Source organism: Manduca sexta, chromosome 19 (assembly GCF_014839805.1).
Source record: "Manduca sexta isolate Smith_Timp_Sample1 chromosome 19, JHU_Msex_v1.0, whole genome shotgun sequence".
In the NCBI taxonomy this organism is placed as follows: Eukaryota; Metazoa; Arthropoda; class Insecta; order Lepidoptera; family Sphingidae; genus Manduca; species Manduca sexta.
In genome coordinates, this window is record NC_051133.1 from 13,708,214 (window position 1) to 13,731,622 (window position 23,409).

Sequence of the window (23,409 nt, forward strand, 5' to 3'; positions counted from 1 at the left end):
ACAAAACGTTAAGTAATATCTCCCGGGAGCAGGCCGTTCGCGCTGTTTGCTAAGGGCCCTGGCATTAGGGGCGTAAGTCAGGCTCGCCGCGCTGCGCCGTTCGCGATATCGCTTGATTAAAGGGGTTTATTTCACCCCCCACCTCTTAACAGCCACTGGGCGCTCTCGGGTATTTGACGCGAATGTTTGCTATATTTTTAAGTTAATACGCATTTGGGATGTTTGGGCTTGAGTTAATTAAACAGAAAGATATTTTCAGGTTCACTATGTACTTGTTTGGTGCGCTTTGAAGGCCCTTACTAACTACGGACTTTCTTCATCTTTTATCCCTTCATTAAAAAAATATGTTATAGAAATTTTACATACTATCCAAATGAAAAAAAAATTAGTAGCTATAGAAGCCTTTTATATTTTGTTAGAACGCATTAGTCTCTGTGTCAATCTCTACAATGTTAGAAGACAGCATCCATGTCACAAACTATAACCAATGTAACTACTTTATAGGTCTCTAAATCAACTGTTTTAATTGTAAAAGCGCACAGATCACAGCAGTTAAACTTATTAAAACGAACGCATATTGCACAAGTTCGCGCCGTTTCGGATGAATGATCGCGGGCGCTCACTTGTTACCTCGTAATTCTTCGCGCGAGGACGAGAACTGACGGCTTAATGTACACAATTACCGGGTTGTTACTTTAACTACGTATTTTAGCGCCTAATTAGTCTGGTTTCTTTGTGGAGATCCAGGGTTTGATTCCATTCCATTCTAAATAAAAATAGATACGAAAATAATGTAACATTTTCGAATTGGCGTATTAAAACTATTTTTGTAACTACAAATTTCACAAATTGCTTGCCCTAACTGCAGATCAAACCTACACTATAACCATCGAAGTCCAGTGTACTTCAACTACCCGTTTAATGGCGAATCATGATTTACAAGGAACTATATTATGTGTCTGTTACTGTCTGAATTCATGTCATTTCCTACTGGCTTTAAAGCATAAAAAATCCTAGCACCATACACTAATACCTACCTAGAATCTTACTTAGACTTAATCGTACAAATTACATATAGATTTACCATTACAAAACTACATAATAATCAAAAATCGTACATGTACAAAATATAAAAAGCAACCCGCATAATCACAGACCAAACGTCATTAACACATTACGAGCCAACAAAGCCAAATGTATTACAGCAAAAAAGGAACAAAGATGGATGACCAAAAACCACTAGTTAATGTTTACTTTTCGCAAAACATAAAACTGGCTGGACGCCTGTGTATCTAAAAACTGATCTCGCTGATCCCGCACTAAACCCCATCTGACTGTAGCAGGCCGGGGGCCAGCCGGGGATTTACGGGAGCTCTGACCGGTATTTTCTGTTACATGATTTTTTCCCATATGTTTTATTGCGAAGTACTGTATGATTTCATTTGTACTGTGAAGTTAATCATAATTTTTTCCCATATGTTTTATTGCGATGTGCTGTGTCAGGTATACGTGAAACTAATAAAATATTTATATACGGTCAGTCTAATAAAATACTAATTCAGAATGTATAATTCCAAGTTATTTCAGATTCGATAATTTCACAGGACAGACGGCAAGAATAATAGAGACGCCGCCAAAAAGTTGCAAAAGGTTGTGAGCCCTTTGCGCAGTTGTGAAACTCTCTAAGCCTTAAAACTAGTTATGCTAACATCCGCGTATTTTTTTGTGTTATAAATATTCAAATACCTTTTATTTGCGTAATTAGCTCTAACAATACATATAACTATTGTTGAATCGTTGCTTTAAAATCGATGGTTTGTGTAAAAATAAGTAATATTTTAAGATTTTACAATAATAGTCACATTTTTTTATTCACAATTCCAATTCTTTATTAATATGGACGAAAAAAACAATTCAATTTGTTTAAAAAATATTATATTTCAAATATCAAATCACTTAGTCTCTTCTAAAAAGTTTTTGTGAAGTATTATGGCTACATCTAAATAGTTTAAACACACCAGACACAAAATGTGATTCAAAAGAATACTGCATTAGGTTTAATGTTTCGAAGCCATTACGCTTAGCTCTCGGCCGGCGCTCCGTCCATATCGCGTGTAGGCTGCAGCCAGGCCGAGCTAATCCTCGCTCGCCACTACTCTCCCACCCGCACTAAAAGCGAGATTCCACCCCGATGTTTACGCAAGTATAAAAAGACAGTTAATTTCCATTTGAACTCTGTTCCGACACCTAACTAGTTGAAAAACAACCGCGCAAACCTACTTTTGGTACAAAGTGGAGCACCGCTGTTGAAAGTTTGAAGTCGCACTAAACCTGTTAGGATTTAGTGAGAAATTCAGTTAAAAATACTGAAAACATTTTTGAAGGCTCTTTGGAGCATTTTGCTATTTCTATGAAGGCTGTCGGAAAAATGTTGGATGAATACTGGCGAATATTTTTCATATAGTTTTTTATCTGTTTTCGGCACTCGATACACAATTAACGTGTTTCATAGCGGCCTGATTGATCCCGAATTGATATTGAAAGCGTAGTAAAAAGAGGATTACATTGTTCATAAAATCGGTTGATTGAAAAAAAAATACTAGTGATTTACAAGTTGTTAAACTTTTTTTATATTAAGAAGGTTCACGGTTAAGCAATATATCTAGAATCATGCAATAATTTCTAGAATCATGCAATAATTTCTAATTCCTATTAATTGAATTCAGGCATCGCGTCGGAGCGTCATGTCATACGTCACAAACACGACGTAGCGGGCATTACACAATTAACTGTCATCCGAATTGTACCCACGCTCGCATATTCACGATACCTAAATGTTCCGCATAACTATTTTAATCAAAACATCATTTAAAAATTACATTGTTGTTATTTCCAGTCTGGTGTACATTCATTTTTTTTAAAAAACATCATAGTTTTTCATTTATTTATTGGACTTTGGTTTTCGACCTGGCGGTGGAGAAAAATCGATTATATATAAAAGATTTTCAGAAGTGAAGAGCTTTATTAATGCTTTAAAATATAGGATCAGAAAGGGAAAAAACTAATTAAATTCGGTAACAAGCAAAACAAAATTATCCTTATACCCTAACTTCGAACAATCGAAAACTTATTCGACCCAATCGTAGTGTTTCGTATTTACTTTATCGTGCGTTAAAATATATTGTGGTTAGAAGGTATTTTGGAATAAATACGCTAATATATAATTATTCCGTTGATTTTGCTGTTGTTGTTCATAATAAAGCTGTTTACATGTTTATAAATTGCATTTAACATGAATACAGCTTTTTAAAATATTATCTATATATCTATAGGTATATCGTCAACGGTAATAATTAGAAAGTTCCCTTGCCTACTTTATATTGCCAGTACCACCGAAAATAACTTTAAATACAATTACTATAGGTATATTATTTAATCTAAATTAATTGAGCTGATTGTTAAATTAAAATTTCAAATTATAATAAATAACTATAATAACAAATGTAGTAGAATATAGAGTTGGTATAAATCTATATTCTTGTTTTCCGTATTTTTGAGGCCTAACACTACATACGAAATTTCAAAACGGGTCAGTCCCGACCAAATTTCTGATTTCAGGTCATTAAGAGGGAAATTAGATATAATTTTCCAGTTCTAAGCTTGTTTACCATGTTTCCGATGTCTAATATTACATCGCCAGTTCTAAAAAGGCTCAGTACGAAAGTTTTGGGAAAAGTGAAAATAGACATAATTGCCCATTGACCTCCGAGGGCAACTAATAAGCCGCGACGGGCACTGAATACTAAACACTACTGGCACCGAACGGACCTCCGGGTCACGTCGCACCGTAATAGTAAGAGTTAATCAAACGATAACATTTGTATTTTTCTTTAATCAGTAGTTCAACGGATAGTGGTAGAGTCTCTACAGGTCATTTTCTTGAACAAATATAATATTAGAGTAGGAAATGGAAAGCAAATATCTTATACTATTGTGATTATAAAACAATGTTTTGACATATTTTATAGTAGTTTCGAGTACATTGTGGAGGCTAATTGTGTCCAATACCTGATGATTATCATGGTCAACAACCAGTAGATAAAATAGTTATTTAATATACTATTACTTTTATCAAAAATGTTGCCTTGCCCAAACCAGAAATAAAAAAGTCTCAATCTGTCATGCCAGTAACTAAGCAAGCTCTTAATAAAAAACGTAAATTGAGTTTCCAACACCATCCCCCGCCTCACCGTGGAACCCCGTTATTACAAAGGCTGTTAAAGCGAATTACACGCGCTGACGGAGCGCAGTTAATAAGGAGTGAGTCGATGATGGCCGATGTTGGCCGAATGCTGCGGATGTATGACACAAATAATATAAAATAGTCTGTGGGATAATTTGTAATTTGGGTAATATAAGGATTTTATGGCGGAATAGATTATGGCAATATGGGTCAATGTAAAATGGTGCTTTTATAAGCCGATAGGAGAAGCTTATAAGTGTGTTAAGTAAGAAAACGACGATTTGTCTATAGTTGGCTAGGTGAGAAGAAAATGAAAGTCACTGAAATTACCAGCCTTTAGTCTTTCAAATATTCTTTATGTTTATTACGCGAATCAGCTAAACAAATCACCAATAATTACCGACCATCTATGAACTCAGCGTCTTTCATAAATCGATGTTATATTAAGGTTCCGAACGTCACTACCAGGTTTAATATCAACACTGCCATTATAAGATACATATAACCGTTCCAATATTGAGTGAAACATTCGCAAGTGTATTTCACAATTACTTAGGCGGGTGAATGAAGCAACGTATGAAGCCTGTGTCGCACAAAGGATATTGCTCAAAGATCTGACGGAGCCGAGAGATTACGCTCGGAGGACCCTCCTGGAATATTATTAAACGTATAGAGGTTGGCACTCCATGCAGAGTACAAGATCGGCATGGCTGGATACTGACGAGAACATATATCAGGAATTTTGAGCTCATGTGAGACGACTAAATCGAACGTATGGTAAAAGCTACAACTGACGATAAATCTTTAACCTCTAGGTGACTAAACATTTCGAACTGACTTAAAATTGTAGAATACTAAATTTCATTGCGCTTGACGTAGTAAATTTTGAATTATAAACTACAGTAAATGGAAGTCCGTTTGATTATATGAAAATAGTCTCCTCTAAGCTCTCAAGACCAATAAAAAAAAAGGCAGAAGTTACACTAACTCCAATGATCCACATCACACATTCATCATTAGAGGTCAGATATTAATATAAAATGAAACGGTCCCGACTACGCTCGGCATCTGCATATGTACAGCTTGAGATGTACTGTTTGAGAACCCACTCGAGATGTATGGTTCAAACACATTTTACATCAAAGGCGTATACTAAGAAATGGACAAATATAATATTACAAAGTTAATGTTTGAGACACTTTTTATTTCCATTATGAAATTGCTTCTCACATACAACTACACACTAGCAACAAACAGAACTTTGAAATAAAAATTAATACATAGCATTGAAACGCTCGGCACCTTGAGACATTCTACACTGTCTACATCACCTATCTCCACACAACGATTGCATCATATTAATTATATATTGGAGGCAATACACCTTGTTCCCACAATGATGCACTCACTATGATAGATACAAGAACCCAACTAACTGACTAATTACCCAAACGAACTCCATTTAATTTCATGAGGAACGAACTGTAAAACAGCATCCGTGTTGTTAAGATATCTTCTACGAGTTTGTGGAACATTTGTACAAGTACAAAGTAAACAAAAGTATCCCCGACTAAGCAAACAGCTGATCTGTTCCGACTGGCTCTCGAAGTAGCAAGACGTTCGGAATCGGAGCGCCAATATTATCTCGCCGATATCTCGACTAGTTTCAACAGTGTGGTTTCTAAGAATAACTTTAGTTTCATCTTGTTTCGTTTACATTAGTTCTAGAAGCTTCTGTATTTTTCTTTCGGCTTTTGTATTAAATAGTTTGTTTTAAAAATATGTAGCAGTAACATGAATTTAACACAATAGGCACATAGTAAAAGCGCCATAATGCAAGTAATTAAAGATAAACTGTACAGAAAACACCTTTGAATTGGCATATTGGAGGTAAATGCAAATAAAGTTCTTTTAAATTTTACTCAAATTTAATACCCACACTCATAAATTAGACACTTTGTTACCTAATCCAATTAGATGCAACACGCCACCTTTATACAACATAATCCCTAGATCCGTAGATTACTAATTTGATTGTAAGCCAACAGTGCCAAAACTACAGTGACCATTTAAAAGTCGAATTAAACACAATACGAGGCAAGGTGACCCCGTTGTATAAAGGCATTTGCGATTTTCACTCCACTTAACAAAGGCCCAACTGATTTCAAAACACAGCAGCGCACCAAACAGGACGAGCAACGAGCTAAACACCACATGACATTCGTTAGAGGACTCAAAGAAGACTCGTTTGCACTCGCCGACACAATCAAGACTGTTTTACTGTTCTGTTCTTGGACGGGATGTGGGAAAAGCGTTGAAACTTCATGAGCAGGACTTTTGTTATTTTTGTGTTTCTCTTTTGTAATCCATGTCCTTGCAGATTTGTTAATTTGCATAAAAACACAACAACTCTTTTTTAGTTGAAGACACTGAGCTCATTCTGCGACGATCGGACTGTCAACAGCTAAAAAATAAAAGTGTAAAATGTAGGTAGATATTAAAACTTTGACTTTTCGAATGACTAGCACCTCAGTCCGCCAAATACCACTTGTCACAACTAATAAACCTTGTATAGATGTGACGATGTGCACAATAACATGTGATACGTGGGTAATTGGGTCGTAGAGACGCCACTCCACCGCGACCCCGTTATTCAAATGCAAATACTGTCCAAACACACTGACGTACGTCATCAGCTCGGGGACGCGTGTATCGTGCAGATTGTCTGTTACACCACTACATTGGTATGCATTAACCCTTATCAACTGATGTTTATGTTAGATGTGTGCTAATAGCTCAATAAATTTAGATGAAATTTAGTCTATTTATTCTAAGGTTTTACGCAACAGAATCACGGCCATTATATGTTATAATTAGCGCAAATTGTCCATGAATAGGTAAATTACAATAGACTAGCATAAAACTGAGACATTACGTCTCATAATGGCCTGTAATTATACATTATAAAGACCGACTACACAGGCTATCTTTTAATTCATACCGCCCTTGGACTCAATACAACCTATGCACCAAGTTCCAATTCTAAAACTCATCTACATTCATTGAAACGAAAAAAGAAACAAAAACTGGTAAATTAATCGGCGTGTTGCGTTGTTGGCTCGTCTCGCGCTAAAGCTTGCAGCGAAGTCCATCGTTCAATTTGCAATTCAAACTGGCTATCGGGAGGAGCGCGTCAGCAAGATCTCGATATAACAAGCCGGTCCCGGATGGTTTGCGATCTATCCAGCGCTGTGTCGCTGCACCATTTATTATTGCACCACTCAGCTATTTCACCCTGCATTTGTTGTTTAAAAGTAGCGTTTTACGTAAGTAAAACTTCAACCCGTCACTCAGTTCGGTGTGTCAGCCGGCTAAACCGGAGTACTCTCAGCCGCTGTGAAATACAGCTGATGCTGTTTCGTTGCATGCTAGTAACGAGATGGCAACCTCCCAGATCATTCTCCATTTTCTGAAAGGTCAATGCCTACATTCCTCTGGCAATATAAAATTTGTGAGATAATTATTCGCTATTTTCTGCCTTCTGTTAGACTAATATCTCGAACTTAGTTCAAAGTAAAAAGGACTAATTAATAAATTTGTTATTCACAAACCTGCCTCGTAGGTATGAATGAATATTTCAACACACCGTAAATTGTTAATATTTCATTCAATTAAAACGCAAAACACAACAATATAACCGTAGTAAAAGTTCACCATTATGATAAAGTTTAACAAAAAGAAACGATAATAAATCAAAGGCATTCCGTTGCTATTGTTGCAAATCCTTACGGGCTTCACAACAAACTGTTTCAGAAAGTTCACAACAAAAACAAACTTATTTCAACTTCATTTACCATTCAAAGAGACATTTGAAAACCAATACAAATAATCTTAGTAGAAGCTTTTGAACTCATTAAAACATCTATAGATATTTTGTTTCATTCACTCATGTTTAAACAAGGTGTGTATATTTGTAATATTCTTATAATACCAAGGTATCTTAAAAAATAATTTCCCCGGGGATCGTGTTGTGTTACAAAGGGCCATCTCCGCTCGCAATCGAGAAATTCACGCTGATAGTATTTCACTTTAACAACATTGCCAAAAGATAAGTTTAAGCACATAATTAAAGGAAGCTTTATTTAATACTGTATTATAGATATAAATTATATACGACCTGATACATAATCCTCATCATTCGCCACAAGAAGTCCACCGCTAAACAAAGGCCTCCTCTACAGGTCTCAGGACCATGTTACAAAGATATGAGCGACATCATATCTTAGTATTAATAAATATTAGCATGTAGATAGAGCAGCATCAACTCCGGACTTCGTCAAAATTATGTTCGTCCTAATGTTTAATATGTAAACCTGAAGTCTGTATGCAAAATAAATTCCAAAACAGTGCAGCTCACGTATATTTTTCTAAATATACACATAATTTGCGAGACCAGGGTATTATAAGATTTATAAGCTAGCCACGCTCGCGTCAGATTAATGAGACTATAAAAAAAATCTGAAAAATATTATAACATCGTTTAAAATTTATCAAAGTATTTTCTAAACGCATAGACTTTTCCCACAGGAATGGTCGGAACTTTGCGATAAAACCATTTAACAAATAGCTATAAAAAGACGTTTAATGTCATCCATTTAACCGGACCCGTCCCACGTTAACTGCGCTATCTTGTCTTCAAGAACGCTGACTGGTCTAAACTTGCAATGCATTCTAGCTTTCGAAATGATAACACATTGAACAAATAAAAGAGTAATTTGTTTGTCTAGGTAACATGTGTTTATTTCTAACGCACTACACTGCGAAAACACTGCTTTTTTGTTGAATTCTTACGGGTTAATTGTCTGACTTAAGTCTCAGAACGGTAAGTGCAGTATTTGTTGTACTACCTATTATTTAATTTTGACAGCCAAATCGCTTCCTCTCAGGCAATAGATAATTTGATCTCGTCCAGTTGCAAAAAAACTGCACTGTTCAATAGTGCATAGTCTGCAAAACCCTGAATGTAGTTAATAAAGATTAAAACGGACATGACTGGATAGTGCTTCGTATCGGAGGTATTGGAAAATGAAATATGCAAAGGGGTTTTAAGCTGAACTAGCAATATGGATCCCACCTGGTATTGGGTTCTGTGGATATTTTTACATTCAATATTAAAGAAGGGGGGCTAGGGGTAGATCAAAAATCCAGTTAAAGATAAAGTAGATATCGTATTGTATGAGAAAGTTATAAAATACAGTTGATATAACATGATCACTATTTACGTATAAGAACTTTTTTTTTATTATAAAGAGGACGAGTGGTACTTTGTTAACCGCGCCTGTATTCTAAGTTTAGAAATGTCAATTTCATTCACGCTCACGTCATGTAGCACCCCTCTAGTTGATTTCTCATTTAACTATCCATCTGCATATCCCATAATATTTTGTTTATTTTAAAACTCTACGTAAATAAAAGGATATCCAAAATATTGACATTATTGACCAAACAAGCCAATATAAACCAAACAAAAAGAATCGCGCACATAAATTACGAAACGGGAGCAGAAAAAATACGTTCAAAACTTGACAAATGGTGTTGCCATTATTGAGCGATCGGCGCTGTGTGCCACTCAATCGGCCAGTGTAAGCTGACCTCCGGGGTATAACGATACATCTGTTTTATATGATAAATATGCTTTTTATTTTGTTTATGCAACCGAAATGTGTACATTGTGAAATGTGTATTAAATTTAGACTATTGATTATTTTTACTTTTTTTATATTATGTTAATACCCGTATTAACATACCACCTTTATTGGATTGTTTAAAATATTTTTATTGATGATTGTTTTCCAAAATACTCGTAAATTTCAAATTGTACAATGTGAACACATACAGCCTTTTTGTTAGTTACAACTGAAAGAAATCAAGCCATATAACCATTAGTTCTTATTTACAAAAGAACAAACCTAGAGCTCTGTTTACACCGGTAGTTGGAAGCTATCACGAGCCGTCACATTCGTTCAACACGCTCTGACAAACGCCTTCATTCTCTTTATATGTATGTCGGAAAAGGAACTTCGGTAAAGGGCTTCTCTTATTGATATTTGATATGTTTGAAGCCTCTCGTTTATGGTAATTGCTGTAAAGGTATTCGTTTGTAACAACGTATATTGTTATTGGAAAATGTTTCTAAAAGGAACATTCGATACTTGACTACTATACGCTTCTGATATTTCCAATTACTCAACTTTAATATAACTAGAAGAGTTGTAGCCGTGCAGAAGTGGATTGTTGTACTAGTGAGATAAACGTTTGGCAACGGGCTGTTGATATTTTATGATACAAGGACATTTAAACTGAGTTAATTAAATTAAATTGCTTATCAATTTCGTTAGCGGCTTTATCAAATTATTTGCTGCTTATATCTGGCAGAGCCCTGCTATCGATAGCTTCATTTACATGAATAGATCGCCACGACCAGCGTCCCCACAATCTCACAGGAAAAGACAGGTTTCCTCTTGTTTACAATCAAAACAATCAGTTTACCGGTGGCCTAAACAACAATTTTTTTTCTTATCCGTATTCTTCCTGTTTGGTGATAGACCATCAAGAATGCATCTCTAATAATCTGGCATCGTGTAAGTTCACTCAGACGACTCATCTGTTTCACCTAACATCTGCCTAAAACAATCCCTAATAAAATACAGCAAACAAACATCCATTACGCATTCCAACATGTAAGCGGTTATCAACGTCGGCCGCGAGGAGTGCCAACAAATCATCGCGAGCTGCGAAAAAATCTACTTTCACAAACATATCGCAGTTACAACAGTTTTCTACTCAAACGTAATATGGAACGGATTGCGGGCCATTTGTCTGCACCTTTCCAACTCGATAATAAATATGGCAGACGGTAAAGTGATTTGTAACACCTCAGGTCTTGTCAGATGTCCTGATAACAAACAAAAAGGTTTTATTTATGAACGATAACAAATTGTGATTTATGTCTTGAGTGGCATTATTGAACAATTTGCGTACTTTTGGTAAAATATTAGACAGCGATTTGTGTACGATAAAACAAAATAAGTTAATAGTGTATCCTATAGTATCTGCTATGAACAAGGCAGAAACTTTTCCTCTAAAGTGCGCCCAATATATACCATGATTATTTTGGGTGTCTACTCATTATAGACTTAAATTGAAATTACAAAACTTTCCTGATTTTTTTACAGAAAACTGTGTCAATTGAGGACTGTTCCCACAATTCGCATCTCGTTGCCTTCATCCCCTTGGTTTTATAACCTCAACATTTTCCCCCTAAAGCAATGGGTTGGTCATTGTATAAAACTTTTAACGGAGGAAAAATGCGACATTAAGTCAACAAAACTCTTAGACTGAGTAACTGAGCACATCAGCTGAGCATAAATCGTATGTATCTTTTACCCAAACCAACGTCGGATTCACTCTACACCAATCCATTTGTACCGGTCACGACGTAGGTCTTAAATGGACGACTCAGCCAAATCACTGTGGCGTACATGGTCGGACACAGAGACGAAAATACTGAGAAACCACAATTTTAAAACTAAATGTCACCTTATTTATGGGAGGTTGTTATAATTACCTGCAATGCAAAAAAAATATCAATTAGTAAATTATTAAAATATATATTTTTTTAAATTATATAGTGCAAAGGACTACTGCTACATGTCTACTTAAAAAAAATGTTAAACCTAAGCTGCTTAAATTCCAATTTGCCGCTGCCCATGTCCAATACAAGAAACCTCCTCACAAACTGCGCAAAGGAAGCCATTAATTAGTTTATAAGTAGTTAAAACATGTCTAATGCTCGCAATGTCAAGAGCGATTAGTAAAGACTCGGCATACTATGAGGCTTCTTTGGAGGTCGCGGGTAAGCGAACCAGGCAGGCATGAATAATCCTAGACAAGTTCAAGAGTAAGGTATCGCACGAAACCAGGCTAAAGGTTATATAAAGCAAGCAGAGTTATATACCCGAAGGAGTTGTAGTGCAGCTACTGCACAATTAGTGTCTAAAAGATCGATACAGCATGGTTCGGAATCAGAAACGCGTCGAGCTTAGCTAAGTAACGAACTAAGTCCAGCGGTGTGGATAGAACCGATAGACCGACGTCTGTTTGCCTTCAAAAACAAGGCCTTTGCTTAGCTATATGGTAATAAAATAGTTACAGATCCAAAACAAAAATCTTTTATGGAATTGATAATCCTTTTGAAAAACATAATATTATATAACTAATAACTCCGTTGCTTTATTATTTCAATAACTATTGAAATAATAAAGCAACGGAGATGAGTCATGAAAAAAACAAAAGCACAAGTTAGATTGTTTTTCCGTAATGGCAACACAAACAAAGAAGTAATATGTTTAATAACAGAAAACAAACAAAAAGTGGTGCATTCAACTCGGCAGAACAATACAGAGGGGAGGCAGCGCAACAATGAACACAATGGCAAGGAATATTGCGCGGGCGCGGAGCGAGTGCGGGCGGCGAGCGAGCGGCCACGAGCGGCGACAGAGATCAACACAACGGAACTGTCATCAATATGTTTATCAACCTTTGATAATGTGATCTGTAATCTTTGTCGTGAAACACACATAAAGAGTTTACATTGTAAAAATGAATTGAACTTGCTTCATTCTGATGTACGATGGCCATTAGTGTATGAATGATATTAGCTTTAATGAAGGTATAAACAGATCAAGTTCTCTTAAAAAAACAGCGTACTCAAATTGAAAATATATGCAAAGTTCCGAAATTCAACATGCAATCTAACGACTACCAACTTTCGGTTGCTAATCAAAATAAAAACAATTTGACAGCTATTATTAGTAATTATTTAAACGCGCTCAAACGAAATCTACCCTAAATATCATGCAAGGTAATTTGTGGAGTTTCAAGTAATTACGCCAAGGCGTGTCATGAAATGACACTTCCACAATATTTTTTCTATTTCGTGAACGGCGCGCTTTATTTCTTTAGTACAACCAGTTGTACAGATTGACCTTGTACGATTTTTTTTAATCCAGAAAGTTAGTTCAAATATGGGTTTCTGGAACTAAAGTGTTGCAAGCCAATGTAACGCAAATAGCAAAAACTACTATCGGCGTTTTTTAAGAATTATTAAACAATACGCCTAGTGTTTTTCTTTTGCAATTTAAACTTTTGGCACGAACACCAAACAATATTAAAATTTTATTCCAATTCGTATTTTGATGTCGCAGGGTCGACAGAATATACATATTAATGTGCGACTGGCACAAGTTTTAGACGAGACGGTCCACATCTCCCGAGACGTCCTGACAGATCACAGATGGTTGCTGCGATTGGATATGCCGAAATACGACGGCCAGACTGTGATGTATTGGAGCATTGGGAATAGAATGTAAGCTATGTCGTCTAAGCGCTCTCAGAGTAATCAATACGATTTATCAGACGTTGAAACTGTACCGACAAATCTTAAGGTGCTTGACAAAAGTTTTGTAGGATTTTGTAGTGACTACACGCCGTCACACACGCCACACATTGCGCATTCAGCCAATTAGATTTTCTCCAAGCGGAAACACTGAGGGAGCAATTACCGATACTCCACCTCACCCGCACCCCCGCCTTCAGGCTTGGCGGCACCACCTTTACCAATACGCGGCGAATTGAAAAACATTAACAAGGAATAAGAGAAGAGCGACGGGTCGCAACTACAAAATCATGGACGGTACGCTTCTATATATTTTTCTTTGGTGTTACTGAATAGCTAAACGAGTAAGTCGTTCGTTTGTTGGTAGTTCTGCATTTACAAATTCTGATCAATAGTGGCAATACTATCTAAAGCATTGAAGTATAATGTAGAGCATAGTTGCATTGAGCACGTCATACACTTTGAATGTTAAGGGTCTACACCAGAGACACTCAATGTTTAACTACGAATGCTTATTAAACTACATTTTTATAGCTTTCCATAAAAACTAAGATAAGCCCCGATCAAGGCAGCAAATTTACGCCGCAAGCAATTATGTCTACAGAATAACTTTACCACTTGTCAACAAGTGTTTTCGGATCCAGGAATAACCTTATAAACGTAAGTAAAATTGATCTTCATCCCCCTTTTGACCCAATCGACTTGGACCTCTTGAATCAATGTTACATCTCAAGAGAACTAAGGGTCACTTCGCAGATCAAAGGGATGCATAATTGAGCGGTGATTAAGGGTGACCCCACAAATACAATCGGGAGTATGTTCAAGGGCAGTGATAGTGCTCTTCGGATAGTATATGCACAGAAGGTTCTTCATTAGCATTTCTTTATAACAAGTCAGCTAAATGTGTCACCAGGTGGTGACTGTCTGAATAGAAAATTATAAGAATAGACCACATCATTACCCAGAAATTTTCAGGTATTATAAGCACCTATAACTAAACGTTACTTTCACAATACCTAAAAACTACACTGGCTACAAAATTCACGCTGTTCGACAGTAGGGATACATAAATAGTTGGTAACTAAAACTTAACTACCAGAATTACCAGTCACCTATAAAACATTGGCCACTAAACCCCATGCTATAACCAAAGCTCTGTCACATTCAAACCCACTGAACCCCACAGATTGCAAGATAATATACAATAGGAACAACGGGTCGCGAAACGTCGCCCCGACTTAAATAACCCAGATGTATTAAAAGTATTAAAAATGTCCACAAAAGAAATACGCTCAAGAGAAAAAAGTGTTTCTTTTTGTTCTCTGTCTACTTTGTTCGACTACGAGAGAATGGCCTAGTGCATACTTTGACTTATATTAAGAATACGCCCGCGTGTAAGTTTTCCGGGATACAGGCCGCTTTAAACAATTTCCCGGGATAGAGAGTAACCTATGTCCTTCCTAGGGTCTCAAACTATCGTTATAGTAAGTTTAATCGAAATTCATTGAGTATTTTTTGAGTTCATCGCGTTCAGAAAGATGCGGCGGGGGACTTTAATTAATATATATTTTTTAGAACTTTTTAAGAAGATCAATTCCGTCATACATTATTGTTGCATGACCAACAGTTTACAAAGCACACGTTACGGAACCTCTCAAAAGGAAAAAAAACTTTTTGCAACATTTTTCACTATCAACAGTAATGACCAAGCACTTGATATTGTAGCCATCGTAATTATTGCAAATTATGAAGCTTTAAACTCTTAGTTGGTCATCGTGTTATTTTATTATACTTTGCAATAATGTTCCTTGGTTCTGGACGTAGTTCCTTCTGTTTAAAGACACTTGTGACTCGTACTATCTGGGCCCTTATTCTGTATGATAGTGTAAATGCGTAACGCGGCCGTGTCATGTTATCTTCGAGAAATGTGCGTGGAATGGTATTCTGTAAGCCAAATTTCTATAGTCCTAAACATGATGCGTTGTGTTACGTGCTTGTTACGCACTGCTAAAATAACGTGCGGGATAGAGAATAAGGCCCCAGATGTATGAAAATATCGTGCGCATTTACCGACCCCATAGACGAGTCCCATCACAAACCCGAACAAAACTAAATGAACACTCAAATAGTACATTTTACTACAACCGTTAAAACAGGGAAATCACGAGGATGGAAACAGTTAACCGGACCTTGGGGTTCCTGCTCGAGGGAATACTCTGTGTTGCGTGATGAGATCTCACATAAACAAGTAAGAGATTCAAACAATATGTCTAGAACTAAATGAGTGGTTTTATAGTGAGGCAAACGTATCCACGACATTAAAATAGTCGAGAGCGCGTTGTTGACGTAAGATATGGATACATTCCTTTAAAAGATTCTCGAAATACACACACAAATATAATGGAAGGTATGGAAACATCAATGTGATAGCTCCAGTCTGAGGGAACAACGTCTAAAGTCCATGTCGATACTATCTACCCAGGTGGTGTCTAAGGATTAAATACCACATTATAATGCTTTAAGCGAGGATATTATTCGTCTTTATTTTACAAAGATAGAAGAATATTAATAGTCCGATAATACGCGAGGTTAAACCTGTAGTTTACTGGCGAAAAATGAATCAAAAAGCATCCAATAAAATTGACTGAGAAAAATATATTAAAAATGGGATCGTCGTGAACCATCAACAATACATCTCGCAGTATCAAATTTTCCCATAAACTTTAAACTCGGCACAGTAAAGTTACAGAGTATTCCGCGACAATGCGAGCTGGGCGCCGCGCCGGCGCCGACGACAGGGTTGTCGACAATGTTACGACCTGTTATAATTCGGGCGGTGTCATACAGTATTTTGTAATTCAACGTTCCAGGTGTAGTTAATACTATTATATCAATAACTAATACTTAAGTAATGGTATGTATAGCCTTTAAAAAAATTTCTAATATTCTGTTTGGGTCTTTAGCACATTTACTTTAAGACACACAATAGTCCAACTATCCATCTACGCCTCTGAGTCTGTGATATCATAAATCCGACCCATTCAAAATAGCCGAACCAAATATCTACTGCATATGCTGGCAACCCTAACGTCACTCGAAAACAAACAAGAGTGCGCGACAAATTTTACTTACAAAATAAAACCCGTGACGTTTGGCGCGACGTTTCGGCCCAAATTGAGGAAACTCAAACAAACGATGTGGAAAATCGTAAAGTCGGCACAAATGAGCGGCAATACGGACGATCCATTAGCGGCACTGCGGACAACGCAACGGCGCGCCGCTAGTCCGGTAACTGACCACCATACTCACTGCCCTATCTGGACCTCGAATATTCCTATCGAAGAATTCGTTTTCTTCGAAGAATTCGAATTTCCAAGAATAGACCTTATCTATAATACAAAACTATAATCAAAGCAATCCATACATTCTACCGTTCAAGTGTTATCCCGGGAGGGTACGAATACTATCCCACTAGCTCCTACTTGTGCGCAATTTCAACAACAAAGCGTAAACTCGCCCGTGAGACTGTCTGAGATACAAATACTTTGTGCCTAAAATTACAATGTACATATATTAGCAAAGATTTGTTTATAGATGTATAAGGCAGAAGGAGTCATCTATGAATAGAAAGCCATCTCGTTTATTTTTGCCGTTAAGTTATTGTATGAACCGTATCTGTTTGAGGGTATCGAAGTCAATACTCAATAACATGAGACTTATCGTTTAATGTATGATATCCTGTTATGGCCATCACTTAATGATTTTATTAGATTTAACTAAAGACGGCAATGACATGCCTTCTTATAAATATTTTAAAATATTTTTTATACTACATATATAATATTTATATTTCATAGATAGCTTCCCCAAACATCACGTTCTCTTAACAACACAAATACAGCGGGTTATAACTAAAATCAGTATCATATCAGCAACATGCCATTACAGGGTGACGTCGACGAATAACGTAATAAACACAATCCTGCTGCAATCGTAAAAGTTACGTTCATACCACAAGAGAGTCAACGAACCCCACTAGATATGTACTTTTTAAAACCATTACTACATACTAACTCTTATCTACGACCACCCGGTTTGCTGTTTCAACCATTTAAAGTAACCTGTTTGTTTATTATTTTAACAATTGTACCAAGCTTTATGAAAACTCTGGTTTATACCGTATGTATCAGCCTGATAGACATAATAGCTGGTATAATTACTCTCAGCATGAGTATTAGTATTTAAATTCATTGCAATGCTATACTGCGATTTATAATAAAAAAATCTGGACAATAGCTCTTTATCAGACGAGCTGCTTGCACATTGCCAAATCAATAATTATAGTCGAACTTATATACTGCAGACATTATTAAATTGACGCAAGTTTTGTTTAAACTCAAATTTAAATTTCGTAATATGACAATTAAAGCCAACCTCGCAGTTCACTACCTTAGGCTACTACCTCCCAACACGTTAAGTTACTCACAAACCGCGTTAAAACAAACTAAAAGACAAGCTTTAATTCCTGTTCTGTAGTATTTTACCCAGTCTTATATAAAACCGTATTTCTTTCCTCAGAAACAACGTAAAAAGAGTTTATTGTTTTTGTTTCATCCTTTAAAGCAATTTCAGAGACTGCAACGGAGAAAATAAACCCCGCTGCGGTTTAATATATGAAGGAATCTATTTTGTAGAGATATTTTTATACAAAGTAATAATTTCGTTTTAAAAAGACTGGATGCAAAGAACAAGAAAAATATGTTATAATAATTAAGTGAGCATGATAAAATATCACGTATCATTTAATGAAATTAAGATGTAGTAAGTTGAGATAAAAAGCGGCGATAGCTTAGTTGGTTGTGGAACGGACTGCCGAGACGAATGTCCTCAGGTTCAAATCCCAAAAAAGGCACACACCTCTGACTTTTCTAAAAAAATATGTGTGTATTCTTTGTGAATTATCGGTGTAGGAAAATATCGTGAGGAAACCTGCATACCTGACAAGTTCTCTAAAGAAATTTCGAGGGTGTGTGAAGTCTACCAAACCGTACTAGGCCAGCGTGGTGGACTAAGACCTAATCCCTCTCAGTAGTAGGGGAGGCCCGTGCCCAACAGTGGGACAGTATATAATACAGGGCTAATATTATTATTATTTATTAATTGTGTATTTAGTATTGCCACAGTATTGAATAAACCCAAATTAAATTCCTTATTCTTTTAAACTTACCATATTCTGATGGTAAGAGCAACGGCGCGAAAAAGGACAAAGTGGGATACGTGTCCTACTTTGCCAGTTTTTATTATAATACACATCTATCCAGCCAGTGCTATAACTTTGTGAACACAGTAAACAATGCAAGGTTTACGTGCAGCCTCTGCCGAGATAAACAAATAACTAGCTAATAAAACCATGTAGGTGTACTTGGGAATACATATAAACTTCCCGAATGGTAAAGTCTGGAATATAGGTATCCTAAAACTGATATATCGTAAAAGTCGTTTGTGGTTTTTGGGAAGTAGTTATGCTTTATAGAATTGAAATATTTTTCCTACTTTCAACTTAAGAAACGTAAATTCAAGATAAAGAAAATAATTAAATCGACACAAACTCAAACCTACCTTCAACTTAAGAAACGTAAATTAAAGATAAAGAAAGCAATCATCCACAGAAACTCGAATCATTGTCATTTATTAACAATAAAACATGTTAATGAAACGCATAAAATATTTTTAAAAATCTGTACTTCTCATTCAAAATACTCTCAGTTAAAAGGGACCATGAGAAACGAAACAATGTATACATACGGTTAAGCAGGAACCACATTACGAACAAAGGGTTCCGTACAACTTTCCTAATTAACTTAACGGGATAGTTCGCACCAGCCCGCCCACACGCCTTTAATATAACTAACTATAATGAAATAAAGCGATTTGCAAATTTAAATCGAACCTTGCCCCTGAGAAGCGAATTAAGTCGCTTCAATATATTATTATGAAAAATTGCTAGGCGAATATTTTAATACTTACTGTCTTAGCGACTTCGTTCGTTGAATTCATTTGCATTGCTTACCTATAACTTTTCCGCAACGTGGTGCACAACCAAATAAACATAGATGCAGCAGACAACCATTTATTATAAACGCGATACGGTCATTAAAGCTCCCTTGAGACTCGTCCGCAGGTCATCGCACTATACCAAATAATCGCACGAAAACCATTCAGTCATATTTATTGCAAATAGGTTTCTCCAAAAGTGCATTCCGCTGCCTATACCAAAACCAGACTAAATACTGACATTAAATGGAGATTTGGTAATATTGTTCACACGAAACGCAACAAGAAACCTGTTACTTCTCCGTGGTGATCAACAGAACAGTCGCACCATTCCAGTTCATCCAACAAAACAGAAGTTTCGACATCAACAACCAACTCTCTTCCGAGATCGAACCACGTCGTGTATAAAATCAGCACTTAATCTAATAGATTGAGCGAAGACGGTGATAATGGGGGCGAATGTCAAGGGCAATGCGAGAGGTAATAGGAGGGAGGAGGGCGGGAGCGTCGATATCACCGTGAGGCTTATCGACGCTTTATCTAATCTCCGATACAGCCCCGAGCTACTGACATTATTACAAATAACCGGTAATAAAGATGGAGTTGATAATACGTGATAGTTTTAGCATAGAAGCACTAGAAATAATAGTGGGCGAGTAGTTGTCGTCGTATGTATGATATAAAGGCCTGCTTCGAGATGAATGTTCGTGTGGGTCGAGAAATTTTGGATTAGTCATGTTATGGGATAATACTTAATTAAGTCAAATTTCTGGTACTGTTTATGAGCAATCGTAACGCATACGAGCTGCTTGATTTTCTTGTCATAAAAAGTATTCCTATCAGAAACATGTACTGTCTCAGTATACATTGGAGTATACCGCAATTATTAACAAGAAAAAATATAAAGAGAATAAAGTTGTAGGCCTTATATTAGGCACTACGCTAAAAGCATTATAAATTTCACATAATTTTGATCTATTTTCAACTTATTTTCATTATGAAACGTCACAAAACCACTGATACAAAATTAATGACAAAATCAATAAAGTCGTTTAAGTACAGCACATGAATGGGCGCGTGGGCGTTGTGGCGACGCTGTGCTTAGCAAACATGACCTGACCTTCACGCTGCGTCATCCTCAAAGCAGGCAGAGACGGCAGTATGTGGAAACCTGTGGGAGGAAGGAGAGGGGCGAAAATTACGCAAACCGTGTAGGAATGCGTTGCATCATTTGGCCATTAAGTAGGAATGTTAAAAAGGAAGATAACAATTTCGTGTATAGCAAATATACGGCATGCAGGCTACCACGGCAGTAAAAGAATAACATCATACACTAAACAACATTCATAACTCTCCTGTGCGCCATAGCAACAGAGATATTTCACCGTCCCAGCCCACTACTCGCAACACACCCTTAAATATTCAAACATCACAGGCTAAATCTAGCACATTCGCACCCTATCAAAACGTAACCTATATACCGAGTAATTCATGTCCAAACGTTGGCTGAAGGTCGTCGCGCAGACAGGCCGTCCATAAACCCTCGGCTCAGTCCTCCGTCCCTCAATAACGTTATCTAAATGGAGGGCGCGGACCGTAGGACGGTCATCGCTCAGCGCTGACGATGACCGATCCACACTCGCGAAGATAACTTGCAAACTATTAAATTGGGATCGGTTTGTTTGGCACTAGTTTAGCTTTTGTTTGGGTGTTTGTTTAGGACTGTTTATCTGTTTACATAAATATATTTGTACATAAATAGATACGTAATGTTCTAGCTCTTAATCAAACTGTATGGAAAACTACATGACGATTCGCTTTACATGATGTTGACAATCCGCTCTCTTGTACCGCCATGAGCAGATATACGAAAAATAAACGTCTTTCAAACAAGTCAAATCACTCTAACGTGCCTGTGATAACATACAAAATTACAACGATCTACTATCTACCAATAACAGCAAGGCCGTGAACAGTCCGTTACCATGAATTGCTATACCTTACGAGACGAAATAAGAAAATAATAAATAATATTTTCAATTCTTCAGTACTGGCGCGAGGAACAAGCTCGACAGTTAAGTATAATGATTGGACCGAAAATCCTCTCTTAAAAGGAAAGGCTTTTGTCCCGGAGGAGGAAATAGCAACATCACAAATAAATGACATATAGACATCACAAATAAATGACATATAGAGTCACATAGTTGTAGTTTCCTAAACTGGCTGGTAATGTTTCAAAGGCATGATGCATGGATAACAAAAACTAAATTGTGCAGAAAGTATTGCACATTTTCACCCGGTTATAAATAATAAATATTCACAATAAGCATGAGAACCTGGTGACCTTAAGTACAATTCTTTTCCTACATCTGGAAGTACTTTCTTAATGTGCACTGCTGTTGAAATTCTATGAGATAATTAAATATAGAAGGGTTCGGGCTTTTAGCATAAACAAATTACAAAAATACGCATGAATGAAATATAACTTTGATAAAACAAATTGTTTTAAACAATACTGCTATTTCTGTATTCCGAAAGTTCACAAGAAGCATTGGTCCGCAAAATTTATAAATCGTAGGTTTTCGCACTTGTTACTCAACACGTAAAAAATTTGCAAAGAATTACATTGAATGAATCAAAGCTTCTTTCAAACGCCAATGTATTTAGCTTTGTAACTTCTCACAATGAATATTGTTTTCTTTGTGTATATAAATACACACAAACTGCCAAACTTCATACATTTCTCCAAATAAAATACCTCCGTCAACCAACACAAACAATACTTCGCAAACTTTATACATTAATATTTCATAACAATTTGGCAAATAATTAGCGCTCGTCGGGCCAAAACACCATTACTAAAACCTTATGTATTTTCCATGCTAAAATTATATAATTAGTTATAAGTTTATGCCTATTTCCTTTAGATAGTTATGCTGTGATCGGATCTGTTACTAATATTCCCAAATTGCGTCGATATTTCCGCCCTATGACGTGATACAGGCGGATATATCACCAGGACACCCACCTACACTTTTCGAATTGAAAACCTCAGAGAAAGATACCCGAAGGTTAATCAGAGAATCGAACCTGGAATATTTAACAAGTCAAGTAAGTTACGACACAATATTGTCATGAGGTTTTAAAAGTTAGTTTGAAAAGTAGGCTTTCAAAAGTTTCAAATAAATTTTATTGTACAGTTAAGTATTATGTTAAACAGCTAATGTGTGTGTGTGACTTTTATATTTGGTCAGCTTATACATTTATGTGACGATTGACAATAAAATAACTTGTGAAATAAGCCTTTAATCCCGTAAACATCCGTCAACCGATAATCACTGATAGGGTGACCAAACATCTTAGTTTACCAGGACCATTTTTTGCACCGATATGAAGAACTTTGAATTTAATATAATTATTATTTTGCATTGAGACACTACCATCTTATGTCTACCTTTTCAGGATGACGTAAATATATCTAGAAACAATATTCTTTACTTATAATACTTTTAATCATATGTTAAGAAGAATACATTCTATTCATTAAATGATGAGAGTATTTTATGGCTTTATCCAGCATCACTATATTAGAAAGTCTAAACACAGGGGTAGTATTAACCCCAGATGAGATTGTGCGAGGCGTGAGGTCATCAAT

At 36.4% G+C, this 23,409-nt stretch overlaps 1 protein-coding gene across 1 annotated transcript in view; it reads right to left on the reverse strand.

Moving 5' to 3' along the window:
• Window positions 1-23,409, reverse strand: part of LOC115450026 (syntaxin-binding protein 5-like) — a 222,544-nt gene that overhangs the window by 169,126 nt on the left and 30,009 nt on the right.